Source organism: Melospiza georgiana, chromosome 9 (assembly GCF_028018845.1).
Source record: "Melospiza georgiana isolate bMelGeo1 chromosome 9, bMelGeo1.pri, whole genome shotgun sequence".
Taxonomy (NCBI): Eukaryota; Metazoa; Chordata; class Aves; order Passeriformes; family Passerellidae; genus Melospiza; species Melospiza georgiana.
This window is the reverse complement of record NC_080438.1, coordinates 24,146,099-24,169,224: the sequence shown is the minus strand read 5'-3', so window position 1 is coordinate 24,169,224 and position 23,126 is coordinate 24,146,099.

Below are 23,126 nucleotides of genomic sequence, written 5' to 3'. Positions count from 1 at the left end.
CTTGTCTACAGCTTGCTTGCCATTTTTCATTGCAAAACCATATTTTTTTTTATTTTTGTAAATGAAGAAAAAACTATTTTATTAAGTGTTCTTATTAAAAATCAGTGACTGAATGTAAGGCATTGTGATTTTTTTTTAAAACTTCAAACATACACTTAGGCTTTGAAGATGTTTCAGCACTGGCACTGTTTCTTCTTTACTTCTGAGATTTTCACAGGGGAATCTGGACAAAAATGAACATTTTCTCATGTTTTCTCATAAAAAAAACCAAATGGTAAGTAAAATTCCAGGCCAGTAGAAGCTGAGGTTCCCAATTTTCCAAGTTTTTCATTTTCAGAGGAATAAGCGGAGCTGATAGTTAGTGATCTGAAATCAAAGCCCACTTTTTCAGATGTCCATGTGAACTAACCCATATTTTACAATACCACTCTGACAGTAACATTTGCCCACTATAACTTACACTAACATTGCACAAATATGTTCAACCTACATTGAAACAAACAGAGCCTGAGGTGGGGGCAGGGGGGATGTTCATTAAAATCAAAACAAAATAATGATTTAAAAGTTCAAACAAATCAGAATGTCTGATACAAGGAGTGAACACACGGCAGAAAAAACATGATGTTATTGCAAGACAACCTCATGATTTGGTATTTCTAATTATTTGTGTGGGATTCAGGAATTAGTTTTGTGTTGCCTGGGGTGCCAGGATACCTTCTTGTGGTGAAGTTCACAGGTGTTCTGCCTCTCTCCCTCCTCACACACATTACCATGGTAGCTGAATGCTTCTCCAAAGTATGCAGCATGTACAGAATAGTCTGTCCATCCCTGCTCCTCGCATACAGAATGACCTTGAGTGAAAATCCCTGCGGCTGCCTTCACCACAGCTCCTCAAGGACTTAACAATGCCTACAGAAAAGGGAAGCCATGGTGGAGTTATCTGATAACATTTGATGGAAGGATGACAACTGAACCTGCATTTGAAATAAATTTTCAAACACATTTTTGCTCATCCTTTTTTTCTATTTCTCTGTTTTCCAAGCTGTAAATAGGACTTCCTTTTTGTGAATTAAAAAGGAAAAGGCCCTTTGATAAAATCTCTTATTGGCATCATAGCACCTTACAATCCAAATTTTAAATAATCACAGATTTTTACTCATTACTTTGATTAGGCATTACCACAATCAAATGTAATTTGAATTACTGCTGTAGAGATAGTTCTGTCCAGGTTTGGTAGGAACAGGAATAGAGATCTCTGTTGTTTCCATTCTATTAGGTAGAATCTTTCAAACTTTTCATTCCTCAAGACTCTGAATAATTTTCTAATAAAGATGAAGAATGTTCAGAACGTTCATATGTGGGATCCTGCATCACACAGCATATCTAGGGTTTGAGTTTTCAGAGGGGAGCACCACAGAGAAGGCAGCTCCCAGTAGCTGAACATTCTGGGGTTTGTTGCATTTGTCCTTCTCCTTTCAGGTCAGCAAAGCTGAGTTCTTTTGGGGAAATCCCATCATCTGCAGAATGTGAGACAAAACCAGATCTTCCTTTCTCTTACTCACCATAGAAGCATGGCAGACATGGTCCAATGCTTTGGCACTGGAGCAGATCCTGAAAACAAATTAATTACAACATGATGGGGATTTGCCAGAAAAATCTGTTCCAATTAAAATCTGTCATCACAGATTTGCAAAGGAGCAATGATGATTACAATTGCACATTGGGTGGAGCTTAAAAAACATGTTTCCTGTACCCCCTGAACATGACTATACAATTACTGACTTGCTGTGGTCCCAGTAAACAACTGAGATCCTGTTGTGTCATGTGCTTTCCAAAGAGATGATACAGATTGTTCCTGCTCTGAAGAGATCAGATCTCTGAAGAGATCTGAGGGTCTATTCACATTTTGCATAAAGTTCCCCTCTCTTCTTAGAGAGATCATCATCCTGTCCCTGAACAAGCAAACACACCCTCCTTTGCTATGCATCCAACCCTGAGAGGGATTACATGCCAAGTAGATTATAATGTATGGGAATACCAAAATTACACCAGAGAGCTGTGGCACAAAAAGTCTGGCATGTTTAGGAGGGAGGCTGAGGTTTCTAACAGGGAGTGGAAGGTCCCCTCCTACAGGAGTTCACACACAGGTGACACTTAACACACAAGGTCTAATGCAGTGCATCAAATTTCCTGCTGTATTGGCTGAATTTCTTCCCACATCAAATTGTATTGTTGATTCTGTAAGCTGCCCAAGAATCTTGATATTTAAATTTCTAAAATCATACATATCACATGTACTCCTCTTTCACTTATCTCCTGTCAACATGGCAAGCCAGGCCACTGAGCAACTGAAGGAAAGGTATCTCTAGATGAATTAAGGCGTTGAGAGTTCCAGGCCTCCATTTTAAGAACTCCTTTCTGAGCAGAGGAATTCAGACTTTATGCAGAGTTGCAAACACATTTATAGAATCTCCTTAGTTGGATGGGGCCCACAAGGATCACTGAAGTCCAACTCCCTATTCCTGTTTCTGCCTTTCAGTGAGCCCCCAGTACATCTCAGACCTAACCTGCATCCTCCAGAGGAGATGTTTGGCTGCCCCCCAGCACACCCCAGCTCCCTTTCCCCACTCATATTTCTGTAGCTCTTCAAGAAACCCTGGGACAGGACTTGAAAGGATGCAAGTGCTTCAGTGTCAGCTGCAGTCCAGAAACTCACATTTTGGGATTATGAGCCTGCACTATTCCACAGAGCAGCCTAACTCTGCTGGCATGGAGTCGGGGATAAAACCATCATTGGCTTCCACAGAAGCTAAGTCAGGCCAAAGCAGGGAGCAAAGCACACTTGAACACTTCACCTGCAAGGTCTTCTGGCCATCAGCACTTTATGGCATCGCTTCATCCCTGTCTGGTTGCCGTGTGTGAGGCTGGGTTTGGAACTGGCTTTACTCTGACTCACTTTTTCCATATAGCTCCCCTAAAAACAGAGATCTATTACAGAATTAAAGCAAGTTTTGCAGATAGAAAAACCCAACCAAACAAACCTATGATGAGAAACAAAATATTGCACACATGTATCATTACAAGGTTGAAACAACAGAAACTTCCATATCGGCCTAAATAATGGGAAACATTCAGTTTAATTGAGGTATCTCCTTTTAGGTACTGCAGGCAAACAGGGGTATCTGCTTATTGTTAGATGAGAAGAGAGTGGGGAGGGGCTGGGAATCTCCAAGCACCTCCAGAAAGCATCCAGGAGACAGGATCTCTGCAACAGCCAGTTGCTCAGTGCGTGCTCTGCAGACTGGACAGATGAGTATACACACAGCTTTCTCGAGCTTGGGCTCCTTCCAAGATCAAAAATTGAATCCACCTGAGGTAAGCAGACTCACAAATCACCTTATCTTGCACGACATGACGGACAGATGTTTTGCTGTTGCACTGAACTGCACAAATGGGACATGTTTTCCTCAGGTCAGGCTCCCAGGTTAACTCCTGGCACATGGACTTGCCTTCTTGCCTTTCCTGGGGGAAGACCAAAGGTGAAAAGGCCAGGAACTGTGGGCTTGCCAACAGGCAGCCAACCAGAAGGTCCCAAAGGTACTGATAGCATTGAGCCACACCTAAAATATTCCTTGTGTTGTGTCATTTGGACTCTTAAGATATGGAAGCAGGGACATGTCCATTGATAGATGGATAGATGATAGTTCGCACAGCAAGGACTGAAGTGCAAAAACCAAAGTCTATCCTGCCAGGAGTCTGCACACAAACTACAAAAATACAGTATCCACTCCTTCCCCGTTTCCTGTGATCTGAATTGCTGCACGTAAGAGCACTTTGGAGGCCAGATGAGCACAGCTGTGTTCACAGCAGGTGAGACAGAAGCTTGCACTGAGACATAACAATGTTTGTAGTTGCTTTTGTGCCCACTTGTCAACTCCCACCTGGACACTGCTCCCCAGCCTGTGGAGCACAGGGGACAGCATTCCATCAGGGGATCCTGCTGCAAGGATGCGTCCAGCCTGGTCCCCACAGCACAGCAGTGACTGTTGGGCATCCATTCCTCATCCCCCAGTTAGCAAAGTGCCTTCTAGAAGCTCAAAAATACACCCATCACAGTAAACCAGAAAGGCTTTGCAATAGTCATTTGAGGGAGCCTTTTGAGCAGTAGGGCTATTCCCATCAGCAAAAGGCAACTCCTCATGTAATAGTTCTACAGTCTTATCCTCCTCAGAGTGAGCTCTGGTGAGTCATGTTAAATATTTAAAGTATTGCTCGCTAACTCCTCCCTCTTCAGAGACTAAAGACAGTGCCTTTAAACAAGGCTCTAAAGACTGAGCCTGTAAACAACCTCACTGACTGTGGTGATGTATTTTAATTGCTCTTCTTCCTTTTATTTTTTCCCACACCAAAATACTATGGAGCACTAGCTGCTTCCTCACTCATAGAACTCAAGGCAAAGCCTTGGTGATGTTCATTTGAAGGTGTTTGGTTTCTTCCAGAGCAGGGCTTTCATACTGCTTTCTCTACAGAATTATTGTCAGGACCATAAACTGGCATATCAGTGTTATGAAGTCTCAGATGATGGGCTAGGGCACTGAACATGCTTCTAACACTTCTATCAAAACTTTGAACTTGCATTTTATGCTGTCCAGCTTTATGGGCTCAGCCTAGGCTCTTTCATTGGACAATGATAATTGCATGAAATATTACACAGTGCAGTAAAACAGCTGGCACTGGGCCAACTGAAACAAGGATTTGCAGAGTCAATTTGATATTTCTTTCACACGCAGAAGAAATCTTTTAATTTCTGCACAAACAAGATTTGCATATGCAAACTGAAGTGCCTGTCAGCTTTTGGTTTGAAAGAAGGATCTGTGAAAATTGTGGTATATAGCCTTCAAAGAGATAAGTTATTTCTAAAATATCAAGAAATAAGGCATCCTAAGCCAAGCTAGAGGAAGAAATTGGAGAATTTATCCTTCCGGTGGATATGTTTATAAAACTGTTTGTACAAGTGCCTCTCACCAATATGGAACATGGCATTCAGGCAAACTGGCCTCTCTTGCTTGTCTGAATTCTTTCTGGGTGTGGATGTAGAACAGAACAAGGAGCAAAACACATTACCAGTGGAGAGAGACAAGTAAGGAAATTTCATTTGTCTTGTGAGGAAACTTGATCTTCATGGAGAGCTTTGCAGGGCACCAGGCTGGTGCTACCAGCTTGAACCTAACCTTCATCACTGAAAATTTTATTAAACCATCTCATCTTTATCCACAGAGGAACTAACAAACAAAAGAAAAAACAACAACAACAACAAAGCGAAATAACCAAAGAAACCCCCTCAAAAACCTGCTCCCATAAAACCATCAATGTTTAAATTTTAGACACATGGGAAAGATTTTTTTTAAAAATTCTTTTACCTCAAACATATCTTTTAGGAAAAAAAAAAAAAAAAGAAGGCAAAGGTAGGTTTGTTTAATTAATATATTTTCTGTTTCAGATGTTGAAAAACCCACCTCAGTTCTGAATTTTACATTGAAACTCAATTATGCTTTTTAGATTTACATAAATGCAGTATTTTCTATTTGTTCAATATTTTATATCCATATTGGCACAGAGGATTTGCTAATGGTATGTGGAGACTGAATCACCAAATAGCTGCAGCCTGCAGCCTGTACATTACATTAGCTAAAAAGAAGACACAATGTAAATGGCTAATTTATAAATTTCCAATAAAATACATGTTTGGGCTAGGTATTGCTGACTTTTTTGGAGATACTCAGGAAAGAACACCTATTAGTTGTACTTTATTCTGGTTGTGTGATATTTCACTACTCAGCTAAGTTTAAAATCTTTCTATGACAATCTGTCATCTCTGGAAGTATACACTAAATTAATTTGCCAAAGAAGGAGTGAAAGAGGTTTTTTTTAAATTACAAGTTTGATTAAAATTCAAACTGAAATGTCATTTCTAAGAGATCAAAAAAGATAAAATGTGCCATTCAAGAAATTGCACAGTTGGAGTAGATTTCCTTCTTCCTGAAGAGTTTTTTTAAAATTTATATAAACCAGTTTATATTAACTCCAAATATTACTATTGTTTGCTGAAACAACAGTTTTCCTTACGGATTGATGGCAACAATTTTGGAGCAATTATTTGATTTCTTGAGTGGTTGAAACACAGTAATTATTTTCTGATTCTCTTTTATGATAGCAAGCATTCAAGCAGATAGTCAACATTTTCAAGGTCAGATCAGAAGTTGTATTAGCACATTCCTGCTTTCAAGTTAAGCACGTGCTTAAGTGCCCTTCTAGGCTGAGATGTGACACCTGTTTAAATCAAAACACAACTCCACTGAACTCAGTGGTGTTGCATCTGTATGTGAGCAGGGTATGTGAGAAGAAAATGAGACCCATATGGCTTTGAAAAAATCTCAGCAAAATGTTGGACTAGTGCTGCGGATTAAAAGGAGGCCTAAAAATCACAGAATTATTGTTATTTTAGTTGTCAGTGCTGTATTTATCTGGTATTTCCTGGCTGTCTATTAGGTATTTAAGATAACATAGCCTCATCATTTTATACCAGCTAAGACTTTGACCCTAAAAGTGAATTTTAAATGTATTATGCACTTCAGAAATGAAATAATGAGAGTTACAGTCCTTTAATCAGGGAAAAGAAGTGACATCATATGCTTATCACAGCACAGCTCAAATTTCCAATACTGCACTGCTAGGAGCAATCCAGCTGAGTGAACAAATAAGATCTTCAGGACTGAAAATGACATCTGAACAAACCATGAGGCTGCCTACAAAGAAGATGATGGGATTCATTAAATTAAGTATTTATTTCTAGAAAAATCATAGGCCCTACACAGACACACACATGCACAAGAGTACAACTACACTACGATCATGAAAGACAATAACACAGTAAGTGTACCTTGGATTGAGCTGCACAGTCCACATCTAAATTATTATTAGGCAGACTAGCACAAGCTGTGTTTCCATGAGTCCCATACAGACATGTATTCATTGTCACTTGACAGAATTTGTGGATTAATGTCAGTTCTCCCACTGCTTCCATTGCTTGTGTTGTACTGTACTTTGAACTCCTTGTGAGGGCCCCATGAATAGATCAATATATCTACAGGCCACGAAACAAAAGTTCATGTTTTCTTCCTGAAAAAGGTCTATTTCTAGCTTGACCTATTCGTTCAAGGCCATAAGTAACTGATACCTAATGATAAAAAGAGTTGGCCTAGAATCCCAACAGATACAGCTTGGCAGAGATCCACCAGTGTCCACACAGCCAAGGAAAAGATCTGTTACTTTCTGTTTCTTTAAAGATAAGTTAGGAAAGTGATACAGAAAACTGCTGGTTAAAACTGTCTGCTGAAAAGAGCATGGCACTTATAGGTGCCATCTCTTGCCATGAATGCTTCAACCAATAAACAATATTCAAACCAATATTGTTTAACAAAAAATGTGTAATTCCCATTCATTTCCTCTTGTTTGTTTGAAAGAAAGCTACAAAGTGTTCTCAAGATTACACCAAAAAAAAAAAGAAAAAGTCAAAGAGACAATGCCTTGTGCAGTTCTTCTGGTGTTCCAGCACAACCCTGGGGAGCCCTTCTGATTTATTTCCTTTCACAATGATGCACACTGCAGAGAGAATCAGCAAAGAAGGAATATCTGAGGCATATTTGAAGCTGGAGAGTGACTGTGGTCACTAGGCCAGCGCTACACAAGTGCCTTGCAGATCTATTCTAGGCAGCAAATATCACTTAGCAAATATGAAGTCAGTAGTATTTTCTTGTGGGTGGGTGATCTGGAGGAGTAAACATTGATACCTCAGAGTAGATTTCTGTGCAGGTGCACATCACTGGTGTGTCACTCTGACTTGTTACCCAGTGGAGTACAACACTACAAACACTAAAGTACAGTAAATGCCATTAACAGAGGCAAAGAGAAAAATTTCAAAAAAGGTGTCTCTGCATACAGAACACAGATGAACCACAGGGCATTGCAGACACCAGGAATTTACAAAGTCTCCAGGGGAGGGTGAACAACTTTATGGAAGATAAATCCACAGAGGTTGCCATCAGCCTGTGCCTGCCTTAGCAAGATCAAAATGATAACAGTAGGAGGTGAGGAATGCATTAGGGAGAGCTGTATTACACACTCAACCTTTTCTCATATCCTTTACCAGCTCCCTTCTCTGAGCCTCGACTGAAACAGAATCCTGGGACTGATAGAACTGTGGTCTAGTCCATTGCAGCCATTCTCATGGGACAAAAATTCACAGAGCTGCTGGCCTGCAATCTGTCATCTTCTAACAATCATTTGTTGGTTGTACACACTCTCAGAAATGTTCTGATCATTACTAGTTGCTTAAGTAGGCCGAATGCCAGCAGCAGGGGAGGAAAGGCCTTGGTGGCAAGCACATAAAGGCAGCTGACAATGTTGTACTGACATGGGTAAAGAAACTGCTACCCTGGCAATGTGCTGCCTTGGAAAGGCATGAGGGCAGAGCACCAGCCAGGGCAGCCCTGGGGAGAGGAATTCAGTGTGTCTGGAATGAGGGCAACATCCGACTGCACACAAAAGCCAATGCCTACAATACAGTTGTCACTGCTCTTTTGTCTGCCTGAAAAGACAGGACAATTTATAGCTGTCATGGCAAGTGGTCTGGCCAATCCTTCTTGCAATGCCTCTGAGTCTTGGCTGGCACAGAAGGGCATGATGAGATCTCCACAACTGAGATCCCGGAGTGTTGCCATATTCTCCTCTGCTCTTCAGAAAATCTGGCCATGTGTCAGTTAGCAGCAAATTCAAAGCCATCTCTGATGGCCCACTCTGACACAGCTGAGCTGAAAGACTCTGAAGAAATTCTATAAACCCCTGCTTAAGGCAGACATCAGACGTGGAGCACAGGGCTGACAACTAGGACAGAAGAACATCCCGAGCTGTCCCAGGCTGAGTAACGATACAGTGCAGCATGAACAGGCAATCAGATGTAACAAAATCAGGAAAGCAAGGGTATGTCAGAAATAGGTTTTTGCTGTCTTGGGGGATTATAAAACTCTGTCTTTTTCCTGCCTGTAAGGCCAGTCCAGACTGACTCTGCAGCCTTGCACAGCAGTCAGGGAGTACAAACCACCAGCCTCCCCAGGGAACAGCAGCTCCAGCAGTGCCAAGGCACAGCTTGCTGAAGTAGAGGGAGCAGATCCACCCACCTATCCTGGTAACTCAGAATTCTTATCATGCCATATTAATGATGGCATTTACTCCTTATTCATTCATTTCCAGGAACGTCCATCCCCTGAATATAACAAGCTATCAGGAAACTTTCCCATGGAATAGCCTTTGTTGCCTGTATTTCTGTAATGCTGCAGGTTCACTGACTGTAACACTGGCCCAGGACAGAGAGGAACAGATAAATGGGGCCACAAATGTCTTCTGTGCATGGAGCTAAGGACTCATGAGGAGAGGAGGGCCCCAAGCTTTGGTCTCATTCACTCAGGGTGTGAACACACAGTAACTCTGCTGGACTCAGCATGGACTATCAGTCATGTAAAACAACAAATTTGGTCCTTTATTTTTTTTAATTTTTTTTAACTTGCTCTTCTCTGAACTGTGTCAAATTTGCCAATATTAGGAATTCGATATTTGGTCCCAATGCCAGATACAGTTGTAAGAGAGTCACAGAATTGTCAAGCTCAGATAAAAACCTTCAAGATCAGAAGAGCTGATTACTGCCTTACTCCATAAGATAATGCCTTTTGCACAAGCGGCCCCAAAACTTTAGTTATGGGGGTTTTCTTTGCATCCCATTTTATGTGGCAGAATGATCCCTCAGGAAACACCCCTATGTTTCCACCAGTCTTACTTCTACATAGTTTTATTTTCCCTATGTTTCCTACTAAATAGATTGTTCTCAGATTTATTTTCTCCACAGCCTGCTTCCTTGCTTGCCTTCTTCTCTCCCTCCTGTGTTATTTTTGTTTTTAGTAACACGTCTGTCTTTACCAACCATGATCCCATCTCCCAGCTGAAGACCGCAGCAGAATTCATGACCAAGAACATGTAATGATCTTGAAAAATTTTTTGTTTCTTTTAAAACCAGCTCTGCAAGTTGAGAACCTGGATCTATACTGATCTCTTCAGTGATTCACAAAACAATCCTGCCTGCATCTCAAAGCTGTTTATTTTCATTGCTCCCATAGAAAGCATTTTCAGCCCAGCAGCATTACCTCTCTCCAAGACAACTTTGCACTGATTACCTAAGCAGGTTTCATTGCAAGACCCTGTGATTCTACACTTCCCTAAAATCCAAATACTTTGACAAAAAAGTAAAGGTTTGCCAGACAACATGAACTTTTTGTAAACCTGTACTGTTGATTTGCATTACTAAAATAAAAGTAAAAATCTATCAAGAAGATCCACTTCAGATATGGCAGGCCAGAACAGATCAGTTGTTGCAATTGCAGCAACTTGCTGCAAAAAAAAAAAGAATTTGAAATTCTTTTGTTGAACTTGAAGATGGACTGTGCTGCTTTCCCCTGCTCCTTCACTGCCTCCCATCAAAGGCTTATGTTTGCTAAGCTATTCCCCAAACAACCTGGGATGTGCAGTAACTTCTTATCTCTGCATGTTCACATTCTCCTAACAGTTATTGAGACTGGGTCTTTCTGACCTGACTCCACATATTTTCCTTGGCACAGGATTTATTTTTTAAGGGATCACTATTTCAGCCAATTTTTGCATCATTAACCACCTCCTCCTCTCTATTTATTTATAATTTAATAAACCACTAATTTCCCAATCAAGGAATAAGGCCAGTTTTGGCTAAAAGCCAAATTCAGACAAAATCCCAGCAGTAATAGAAATAGCTACATGAAGCCATTTTTAGAAGAAAGAATGTCATTGTTAAATATCAGTTAGAAGCTGTGAACTGCAGGTAACTGATAAAGGAGGCAAAAGATATCAGGAAAGTTATTGCTGGCAGATTGGAAGCCAAAGACAAATGCTTAAGCAAGGATGTGATAACAGAATTTCTAACAATCGTCTGTTACCTGACTGCAGAGTGTAAAATTGCTGATAAGAGACAACTGAGAAAAGAAAAAAATATTCAGCAAGTGGTTTAGCTCTGGATTTGGAGCACTTCAGCACAGCAATATGGAGAAGGAGGATTCACCTCCTGTGAGGTCTATGTGCACATGTAAATTCCCAAAGACTTAACCAAATGTCAGTACATGATTAACATGTCCTAAAAAGCTAAGAAATTCAAGAGGACTGACATGGTAAACACAGGGGGAGTTTTAGAAAGAAAAAGTGGCTTACCCTGCCAAATTTCATCCAGGGAGCCTGAAATCAGCACAGGCAAAAAGAATGGAGAAGTTGATAGATGATTCAGCTGAAAGGCAAAGAAAGAACAGAAGTCTGAAAATAAAACTAATGCAAATCAAGAATATTTTATGGAAAAGAGAGTTTGATAAGCAAATCTGCAATCAATTGGAGAGATGGTTGGCAAATGCAATGTGCAAACTCTGGGTATGTATTGGCTGTGCACAATGCAACACTCCACATACAAACTGCCATTACAACACATCAATAAAGGCATGTTTTAGGCAAAGCTTAGTTATTTGAGATCTGTAGAAGAGTCTAGAGAGGATGCACTGACAAAACAGAAAGAAACTAAATATATCACTTTCATCTGACTAGATGAACAGACAGCCATGAAGGCAGGTGGTTCTCTCTTTGTGTGGTGTTGGTACAATACCAAGACCAATTCTTGTGTGAATAATTAAAATGCGTATCAGTTTGGAGGCTTTTCTTTGGGAGGGTAAAACACAATACCAGAAGTAAAGGGATAGACAAAACCATTCTTAACAATTAATTTACAGCCTGATTGGTTATCAAAATGTATTAAGATGAGTCAATTAGAAAAAAAAATAACTTCACTGAGTGAAAACAGCTCAGGTGAATAGACCCTTTCAGGCAGCAGAGAAAGGCATACTTACAGCCTGTGCCTGAAAGGCAAAGCCAGAAACTGAGAAATAAAAGACACATTTTGAACAGAGAGGATGATTAATTTTAGGACAAACTACCACGGGAAGTGGTGAATTCTCATATGATTCGGGTCAGCAGAAGGTGGGATCCATCAGTCAGTGCCACATGAGGGATCTGATTAAATCATTTGCAAACCATTCCAGCTCTGAGGTCTGTGCATTGCAGGAGAAGCCCCGTGCTGAGCTGCACCATCTGACCCAGAAACCTGCGACAGGGAAATGTCTCTGGTCAGCTGCACGTTGCAACCTCGCTCTTCCTTGCTGCCTCTCACAGAATGGATTGCTCCCTCCTAAAGTGCCCATCCTGGCAACACAGGGGCTTAAGAGATGAACAGAGCTTGCTTTGAATTGGAGGGAAGCTCATATACATACCTTACCAGCAGGGAAACACATACTTTACAAGGTAAACCGCACCCAAGACTTTTTTCCCTTCCCTCTCTTTTCAAATCAATCAGGCCCTGTGAGTTTGACTCTATATGCACCTCTCTTGCTTTCTGTCAAATTAAAAAATTCAATTCTAGGTGAATGTACAATCTCTTCCATTCAGGACTGGTGCTGGCAAAGCATGGGAAGACGGGAAGTTGCTACTGGCAACATGAAGATGGGCTGCAGCCACACAAATTCAACGAGATTCCCACAGGCTGACAGAGCTCAGATGCCATCAAGAGTTTGGGGATTTGGGTCACTTTGCTGTGAAAGGTTTGCTAAAACTCAGTCAGGAAAGAGCAGCCACCATCAACCCAGGGAACTCTCTGCCTGCAAGAGACACTGGGCCACCCCTATTGCTCTCCTGTCCCTTCTCCTGCCCAAGCTCAGGTCCACACTCTGCCCTTGGCTTCCCTATTCATTATCTTTCCACATGTTATGGAAGAGCCTGGTTGTCCCACAGACCCTGAATGAGGCTGGGAACCAGTGATATTCACAGGTCTTGGACCCACAACTCAAAATCTGAACAAAGATTTTATACTTGCTCAGAATTTGGGCTTTGCCAGATCTGAGCACAGAGACCACCAGTTTTCCAGCCTGCCCATTACATTTCCCAAGCCAGCTCCATATTCATGGGAAGAAATAAATAAGAAAGAAGGGCTGGGAGAGATGAACTTTGTAACAAGCCACATTGGTGTAGGGAAGCAGGGAAATGTAAGTAGAGTTTATTTTATCAGCACTGCACAGGAAGTCTCAGTCCCAAAAATTGCTCTCATCCCAGCCAGCACTCCATGTTATTTCTGGCACCTTTGCAAATTGATTTGCAAAAAACCCCTTAGGAGTCCCTTGGTATCTCTCAGCTCCCTCCACCTCAAGTATTTTACTGCAAACCAGAGCTATTCCTGCACTGTCAGGTTGAAGCAGGTCTCAGAGGCTCCCAGCACCACAACCAGCACAGACACACCAACACCAAAATTCAAATTGTGAATTCAAAAGGCTGCCTCTGGGCACAGCCGGCTTGGAAAATAGGGTTTGTCACTGGCTCTGCCCAAAATGAGGAAATTAAGCCAGCTCAGTATGCAGATAGAGGGACTTTGCCCCTTCTGTACTGGTCTAGTTTAAGAGGAATATCCTGAGAAAGACCCTGCTGCCTTGTTTCCCTCTGATACACTTGTTTTATTTCATTCATGCCATATTAAACCTGATTAAGAGACAATAATTTAATTTTCTTTAGCTCTTGCCTTCCAAAAAAATAGTGATTCTGCATTCTGGGGTGAAAGACACATTTTTAAAACTCAGTTGCAGATTTTGTTTCAAAAAGAACTTGCAAATCATTCATCGATTTTTCTTGCCCAGAGCGGTAATCTGTTTAATTCACAATCTCCTAAATCTGATTTTCAGACATAAAAACTGGAATTCGGGGGTCAGACTGGGGCCCACCGGTTTGATGGACCCGTAGAGGGCACCAGACACTCATTTTTCAGTGCACCGGCCAGGTGCTTATCCTGTCCATAGTAACTGCACACAGGGCTCCGGACTCCTGGGATAAGGAGTGGGAGCTCCGTGGAAATAGAATATTTTCGTTCTAATCTGAACTGTTGGAATGGTGGGTATTTCAGTTTCCTGCCTCTTCCAAATTAAATATTGAAATAAAATGTTGGCTTGATCTGAAATTACTTTCTCAAGTATCTGATGAAATGGGGAAAAAAAATCAGCTAAAATATTTTCTTTTCCATTGCAAGATTTCAAACAAGAAATAAAAAATAATCTTTGACATGAAAAGTCTCGTCACATGGGAAAACACAAGCATTCAATTTGGAAACCAAAATAACTGTTTTGACTTCTCGGGTGTTTTTTTCCATTTACAACAGAAAATGAAATTAATTTACAGTTTGGTGTCACTGAATCTGCATTTTTCACCAAAAAGTTCAAACAGGACACTTCCTCCTCCCCCTCTAGCCCCAGTTGTCTCCAATCAGGGCTCTCTGGAGGAAGTGTTGCAGTGGCCTTTGTTGACATCACACCCTGAGAATCCCATTTCACTATTTACTCACAGGCAGCGCTAAATGAGAGGTAAATGAACGGGAAGAAAACACCCCCCGAAGTGACTCAGTGTCATGTGAGAAGTGTGCTGTCTGCCAGAACCACAAGTCCTGCTGCATTATCACGGTGGTTTATTTAATCTGCGAGTGAACTCTTGATATCATCTAACACATCTGCTCCCATCTTCTTGCCCGTGGATCTCTGTCCTTTGCTGCGTTTACCTCCACATCTGATGGGGCAAAGGGGCTCGGGCAGACCAAGCCCAGCACCAGCCTGGTCCACTCTGTGGGGCAGGGCACCTGGAGCACCTACCAAGACTGAAATACTACACAGAGCTGCTCGCACAAAAGTGGATGTGGCCGCTTAACAGATGGGATCTAGGAAGTTGCTCTCAGTAAACCTAAATAAATTTGGGAAACGGAGGGCAGGCACACCAGACTTGGAAGTAAGATTATGTTCAAATTTTGAGGCAATTACCCTCCCTTGGTAACTCTCCAAACTGGCATCCTCAATTCCAGACCCTTCAAGTCTCTTAAAGTTTGAAAACTTTCTTAGTTCAGGCTTCTCTATTTTCACCAACCTTTACTCCCACTCGTCTCCCATCCTTCAAACAGCTTTTCACGTCTTGCAGCATGGAGGATGCAACATTCACAAGTTTTCAATCAACTTTAGTGGAGTTGGATTAAGCCCAAATTCCTGCAGCAACTGGAATTCAGGTATCTTTCTAAGACCACTTATTTCTTATTGCCTAGGACAGACTCTGCTCTGCACTCCTTCCCTATTTCTCTTCCTTCAGAGGTGAGATTATCCTTAAATAATGTTTCCCTATTGTGTTGTGCAGCAAACACTCTGTGCTTCCTGCTTTATACATGTTTTGCATTCTGTGCACATGGCCTAGGAGATCAGTTGTTCTGCCTCAGGGGGCAATTAATCCCCAGCACTGTAATCTGCACAGAGGCATTTAATCTTTCAGGAAAGATGCACCTGAAAGGAACTTTCTGAGAAGCACATGGCTGATAGAAACCACTGAGTAAAGCCAACAGTTTAGCCAGAGGCTGGGAATCTCCTTTCTGCTCTGATCAAGTTTCCCCAGCAATTAAATGCGGAGCCTTCCAACACAAGTGTTTTTCTAAGGCTGATGAGCAAAACTCAGAGATTCAATTTCAGCACCTTCTCACAGGTCCCTGTTGCGTAACTCAGCTTCCCCGATGAGAGGGTCTGGTTTTGCTCCCCCTGGCTGGGAGAATCTTACCTGGTATTGGCCTCAGCCCTCATATAGAAGTCCAGTCCCTATACAGTGGAATTGCAGGGCAGAGACTCTTCCTGCTGCACAAAATCCAAGCAAACAGAGGTCCTAATCTCTCCTTTGGCTTTGGAAGTGCAACTAAGGCCACAGTCATTTGAAAGCACTTTGATGAGGTAATTACAGAGTGATGCATCCTTCATTTTGTCACCTTGCTCTGCACCAAGATATTCTGGATTACTTTTTCAGACTTTTCAACTTCAGGATATTCAGACCTTTCTAAGGGAGCCAATATCAAAACTTTTGCCAGGGATTTCTCTGGAACTTGGCTGAAATTCTAAAGCTCTCTATTTCTAATTTGGCTTCCACATCTTCTTTTCCATTTAGGCTGTTCCTACCTGTATCCTGAAATAGCTCTACCTTTTTTGCATGTAGGGTTAGTTGAGGACAATAGGAAACAACACAGGAATACTAATTTTAAAGCAGTAGTGGACAGTCACTACAGCCTGCACTTCAGTGCCCAGATATGAAGAGAACAGTCAGATGTGGACCTCATCCTTACCTGCAACACATTCTCTGCACACTCAGCAACGCTTCACAGCCATTCAGAACTTAGATTTATGATTTAGGAGATTTGTCCAATTTAACTCGCTGCTGGCACTCCATGTTGGGAACCACCACATTATGAGATCCCTCAAAAGAGATGACTCATCCACCTTTCATTGGTTTCCCTGTTTCCATTCATTTTGCTTTGGCCTCAATCAGGAGTTTTCATGTTTTTGCTCAGCTACAGACTCTCAAGCATGGGTGGAAAGGGAAGGCAGGTAGCCTTGCTTTCCTGACTTATCCATGCTCAGCACATCCTTTTGCTCCCAGTCCACCAGAGCCACAGGCACTGCCTTCAGACCAGCATGGCCCAGCTGCATCCCCAGCACCCTGTCACACAGCTCCTCTCCAGTGCTGGCTCAGCTGAGGGCAAGGAACAACACTCACCCTTCTCCCAGCCTTGCAGTGAGTCTCTCCATGCCCCCACTGCCTGCAAAGCTGCCCCACTGCACCAGTGCTGGGATAGACCAGCTCCATTTGCAAGGTCTGGTGCTGGGATAAACCAGCTCCATTTGCAAGGTCTGGTGCCTTTCCTTTGCCTTCCCTCACCTACAGAGCAGGGCTGCCCGGAGTGCAGGTGCAGGCAGCCCTTCACTGCAAGAGGTGAGGCTCACAGGTCAGCAGCACACATCAAAAGGGACACATAAAGACCTACATTCAGGGCTGTGTTTTCAAACCCAGGACACAGGCAGGTGGACAAAAAAGACATTAAGCAGATAATAAGTTTTAGGCAAACATTTCTTCTGAAAACGGCTCCCTGAAAGCCCATAGACTTTTCCTGCCAATAATGAGGTTCTTGCTCTAGGCTAAGGGATGTCTGTAATGCATATCACATATGAATATGTTCAGAATAAGGGGTCTTTAATTCAGCAACCAGTGCTGGACAAGTATAGGATGAGGTCAGTCTTAACTAAACTAAAGTTAAATCACTTTTGAAATGGTATCAGAAAAAAGCTCATCCTCTAGGAAAAGCAGAAGGAAAAAAAAAAAAGGCAAAAACCAAGCTATGAGTCATGAAGTTGAAATAGGTTATTCAGTCACTATGTCCTGCAGCCACACTTCACCCCAGTAAAATGGGTTTGAAGTCTGGAATCTCATGAAAGATTCGTGACAATGAGCTCAGCAGTATGGACACAGAAGAGTCGCCTTGTCAGACCAGTGTTTTCCATGGAGTCCCACCCGTCTCCAGTCTTAGATCACTGCTGTAGCTCCTTGGACAATGTCAGGGAGTAATTCCTGCTGCATAAGAAGTGTCTACTTCAGCATCCTTCTCTACATTCCTGTTCTTAGGGTTTTTTTTTTTCATTGTATTTTGACCCATTTTTAAATTTATTATCTCTGTAATTGGTCAATTCTCCTCAATTTCTTCTTTAAACTTTCTTTGTAAAGTACTACTCTTAGGTTTTGTAGGGATGGGAGTGAAGGGTGACAGTTCTAAATGGGAGCAACACATGTCTTGAGGAAAATAATAAGAACTGAGAACATATACAGCAAGACTTCTGAAACCACCCAGCCTGCAAGGATTCCCTGAACCAGGCTTGGTTGCTTTGTATTTAATAGCTCTATTTAGATTGTTTTTTTCCCATGGACTAGTCCAGCCGTCATTTGAACCCTTGGAGGTTTTTAGCAAGGACAATTTCTCCCAACAAAGTGTTCCAGACCTTTCCTGTGAACTGGTTGTTCTTGAAAAGATCTCCGGATGCCACATTACACTTCTCAAATATTTAGTAGCTGAATTTCTGGTAGGCTCTTTAATAGATCTAATATGCACACTATGAGTAGGATACAGAACGTGTATCCTGAACTGCAGCAGTAAGATATTTCAGGTGAAAGTTGACCTAAATGTAATTACTGGTGTCTGTATTATATTATAGTATAATTTTTTTAATCATCTGAAGGAAGATTACCTGTGTTTATAAGAAGAAATATAAGTGAATATCTATGAAGAACTGGTAATATTTTGAAAGTCTGTAGGTTTGCATCAACATCAACAGGTATTAGCTGCACTGAGAAAGTCTGAGAGGACCCTAAGAAAATATTAGGACAACTCCAATTCCAGAAAGCTCTTGCCACAAAATAGGCAACAAAATGAAAGCATAAATAAAATAAAATGAAATAAAGAGGGCTTAAGTGTACATTTACCTGACTGACCCCTCTCCTCATCTCCCAGTATTGTGAACAGCAAGAAATTTTTAAAAACTATTTATTGCCTCCAAAATAAAGCAGAATGCAAGCAAGCTTCAATTGGAGCTTTAGGCAGAGGCTTCCATGGCTCTTTTATTTTCGTTGCTCTGCTCGTTGGTAAAAGATACCTTCAGGAGCTCCTCCCCAGCACACTGTCCTTAGGGATGCCGGGGAAGAACAATGCAGTGATTTTTATCAGTGGCATTGCAACTGTAGGGAAGGATTGGCTTCCCTGGCAAACAGGAGGAGTGTCCTGCACCTCAGCCCTGAATGAGTCGGTGCAAAGGCAGACTGTAAATCACTGCACCCGGTGTTGCACAACTGGCTGCTGGGGAGGCAGGAGTACAGCCCCCGGGGAAAAGGAGCAGCCAAACCGCCTGAAAAGTAAAAGTCACCTGCAGGGACTACAATCCAGAAACCCCAAACTGAACTCCACGAGATTTTCATCAGCGTTTCCAAAGGAGAGGTTAGCAAACTGTGGATTGAAACGTGAAATCATTGGGCAAACTGAGTGAACCACAAAATGAGTAACTTCCTCCGTGAGCTGCCCCCGGAGGGGTCGGGATTGCTCCAAGGTGCACGGCCTCTGTGATGTAAATTGTCTTGAACCCTAAGAGGTTTTGCAGATTTACATGATAAGGAACTGTTTTCTCCCCCAACTATTAAGCACGATGTGGGGGAGAGACTGAGTGAGAAGGAAAGAAGAAAAGCAGAAGCAGAAAGCTGGAAGGAGGCTGTAGGGAAAGAAGATTCTTGCAACACACTGATAGATGAGATTGGAAGTCAGGGGGGTAAAGAGAGCAAGAGCAGGATTTGGGCAGGATTATTGCAAAAGGAACTGCAAGTGGATATCACCTGCAGCTGCTCAGGCCTGACGCCAATCTACCAAAATGTGCTTTTACCCATGGTACCCATGTACAGAGAGTTACCAGGCAGTCTCATGGAGCAAAGCAAACACAGTCCTGATTTTCTAAAACTTTTGTCCAAATATCAGAAATCAGAAGTCCAGGTGATTCTGGAGCTAGTGATAATGTCTTTGGATTTAAAAGGACTTGCTGGATTTTTCCTCTATGAATTTTGCCCAAATTTTTTGCCCTTACACAAACCTCTCACTTCTGTGGAATCTCATGGCAAGGAGTCCATTATTTAATCAAACATTTAATTAAGCAGAGGTGCTCCATCACCCAGGAATGGTGTTTTGGCCAGATCCTGCAATGCAGGAAGAGTTGTGGGAGCTGTCTGAGAGAACTCAATGATCTTTTGAGTCTGGATAACCAAGAAAAAAGGACTGCAGTGACTTCCAGGGACTGGAAAGTTCAGGGAAGCAGAACAGAAGTTCTTCATGGTGATAGGAACAAGAGCAGTCAGGGGAACAGAGTACACAAGTAAAGCATTAGGAGTTGGAGACCATTTCCAGACACTTCATATATCCATGGAAACAGATGAATCAGCATGAGACCACATCTACAAATGCAGTGGTGATGTGAGGATGGAGAAGAATCTGTGCCTCAGGGTCTCTGCCCACAAAGGAGAAACAAGTCAAGCCTGGGAGCATGGAGTGGCTGAAAGGGTAAGATGAAGACAGGAGATAAATGGATGTGGGGAACTACTAACATTCAGTGAGGGGGAAAGGAGCAGAAGGTTGACATGGAAGTGATTTCTCTGTGTCTGAAGGAAATTTTCAATTCTTTCAAGGGAACATTTTTCACCTCCTTTTCCTCCAGGTCTTGTCACAACAGAAAGCTTCATTCTCTTCATGTTCTCAATGGTCCAACTCCCTCCAGATCAGCAAACTTACAAAAATGGAAGTCAGCAGAACGTATTCCAGGGCTGGAAGAAAAAAACTCCTTCATCATGAGTCCCTCGGTGCAGCATGTGAGAAGGCTCTTTCCTTTAGCCTTGGAGAGGATATCAAATTGCTTTTAATGTTGCATCTATCAATGCTGGGCCACAAGACATTTGTTTGCTCCAGGTGTCATGGGAGCTGAAAAATCTTTTTGCAAGGAATGATATTATCCCTCTAAAGCCTTATCTTAAGGAAAACATACACGATCTTGCAGGGAAGCCTCTCCCGGTTGCACTTTAACCGAACAGGAGGTTCCTTTCCTGACATTTCTGTTAGCACAGGAATATCTGCACACACACATCCACACACCACTTTAGCAACCAAAGAATGCAAAGCCCTCCTCAGATGGGCTGGGGGAGGGAGGCGGTCAGGGGAAGAAGGTTTCCCATGCCATTCCAGCTTTGAGATATCCCTGCAACAAAGGGGCAGTTACACAAAAGCCAAATATGTTGGTTCTGAGCTGCTGCCAGCTGGAGATCTCTGTGTCAGCAGGGCTGGCCCACACCATCCTCTAGCCACCACCCTGGAGTATCTCATTGCGCATCTGCTGTCCTGAGGATCCTAAACCTTGATCTGAAAGAAACCTTGCTGGGCTTTTTACAGGGCAGCAGAGTGTGGTGCTGTGGGCCATGGCCCTGGGAATGGCACAGAGAAAGCAGCTCCTGCCTTGCTGACGCTGCCAGAGAGGGAAGGGATGGATTCTGTACTCTGAGATAGGGACAGGAGAGGTTCAAATTACTGGCAGATTTTGGAAAGCTTTTTAAGTGGTATCTTCAAAGGGTATGTTACTTGTCCTAACTCTGGTGGTGTCAAAGAATATTTCAAAGGGGGTATTGTTTGAGCACTTTCAGATGTCTCACCTTTAATGTCTCTGAGCTTCTGCTCCTCCAGTATAAATGGAATTGCCTGCTTTGTCTGTGATTTACTCTATAGGGGAAACTTTTACCCTCTGGAAGACTCCCACAGCCCCTGAGATTGTAAGAAGCAGGATAAATAATCACACCAAGAGTGTCTCTTGAAGTCTAAATGTTGTGGTTGTTAAAAATTGAATTCTTAGGTTGTTAGCACAGTTCTGCAATAAACTGCTGAATTCCCTTATGCCATTATTCTCCCTGTTACTGTTTATGTTTTCCAGTATTTGTTTTCTATGGAAGAAATTTTTTCAAAACACATTTTCATTTTAAAATGTTCACTGTTTTTACCCATTGCTATCTAATTTCATCCTAAAGAACACAAAAAATTTAAGTAGAAATATGATTGTGGCTTGCAAGAAAATCTCTGAAGTCAAGATACAATGAGTAAAAAGGTCGATGTTTCGTGTTTCCAGCTCATCTGGGCACAGTTATCTCTGCCTGGGTTTGTACAGCAGCTCACTCAGTGCTTGAGCTCGTCTGAGGTTTGTGGGCTTCCCTTTTAGACAAACAGAAGTAGTAATACAAAATCCAGCAGCATGAGTTCAGCCCTGTTGCCAAGGACCCCCACTCCTCATCCCTTCCAAACCCTGAGGAAATCCATCGATTACATGCTGCTTTTTGGAAGTCAGCAGTTTTGGGTGGTTTTGAACTGGGGGGCCTCTTCTAAAGCAAACATAAATCAGCACATATGTATACACCCTCCTGCACACACAAACTCCATACATCATTTTAATAAAACCTACCAAAACAAGGAGTCCACTGCTCTCAGAGAATTCACCTCCATAAAATGAAGAGAGCAAACAGTGTCAGAGACACAACTCACCTCTACTACCAGAAGTCTAAAATTTTGTGGTTCATAAGGATGGCATAAAAACATGGCTATAAAGCCAGCATATGGAAGCAAGAGTGTTTGCATGGTTAATGTGGCTAAAGAAGGAACAGTCAGTGTTAAAAGGCAACAGGGATAAAAAACATAAAGAAAATTCTGGCTTTTAGAAGATTTGAAAGGGACTGTGGCATCTCAGAACAAATGCTTCTGCCTTCCCTGCTTCCTACTTGAATATCTTGCTGGAAAACAGGAGGTGGGGTATCAGGCAGAGGGAAATGTGTCATTTACTGGCACTGCTTCCTTCCCCAGCACTCCCACAGCTGCTGTGGTTTTACTCACAGGCCCACTGAAGGTCAGAGGAATCCCATACCCAGTCTGGAAACACCAGTAAGGAATGAAGCAAAGAAACCCTGCCCCTGAGCTCAGCCAGTGGGCTATAAGCAGAGTTATGTGGCCACTGCACAACAGCACAGACTGCTTCTGTTCCTGCCCAACAGCATCTTACCTCATCCATCAGCCAAGGCTTGGACTGCAACATGACTGCAAACTTCTAGCCACAGTATTTTTCACTTTTTGGGTCAGGTTTCTTTTTGGGGTAGCTGACTGTACCCTCAAAAAAAAAAAAAGGGCGCCAAAATATTTGTTGCATTTTTACATCCCAAATCTGAATCAGATCAGCATTCTATAAGATTCCAACCCTTCTCTTAGTGCTGTACTGTGGCACTGATCCCTTTCCTAGAGATATTATGACAAGACAGCAGTTTGTGACCGGCTCCTCTTTCTGAGGGATTGGAAAGATCTCCATTTCTTTGCATTGTGACAGAACATTTTGCCTTGGGCTTTCTGGGTTTTTGGTGCAATCCCAAGGCTAAGCACGACTTGAAAAACAGAAACAACAAAAATGTATTTTCTGGCATTCATTTCTAGAAGAAATAAGAAGAGTCTAACTTAATATGCATGACTT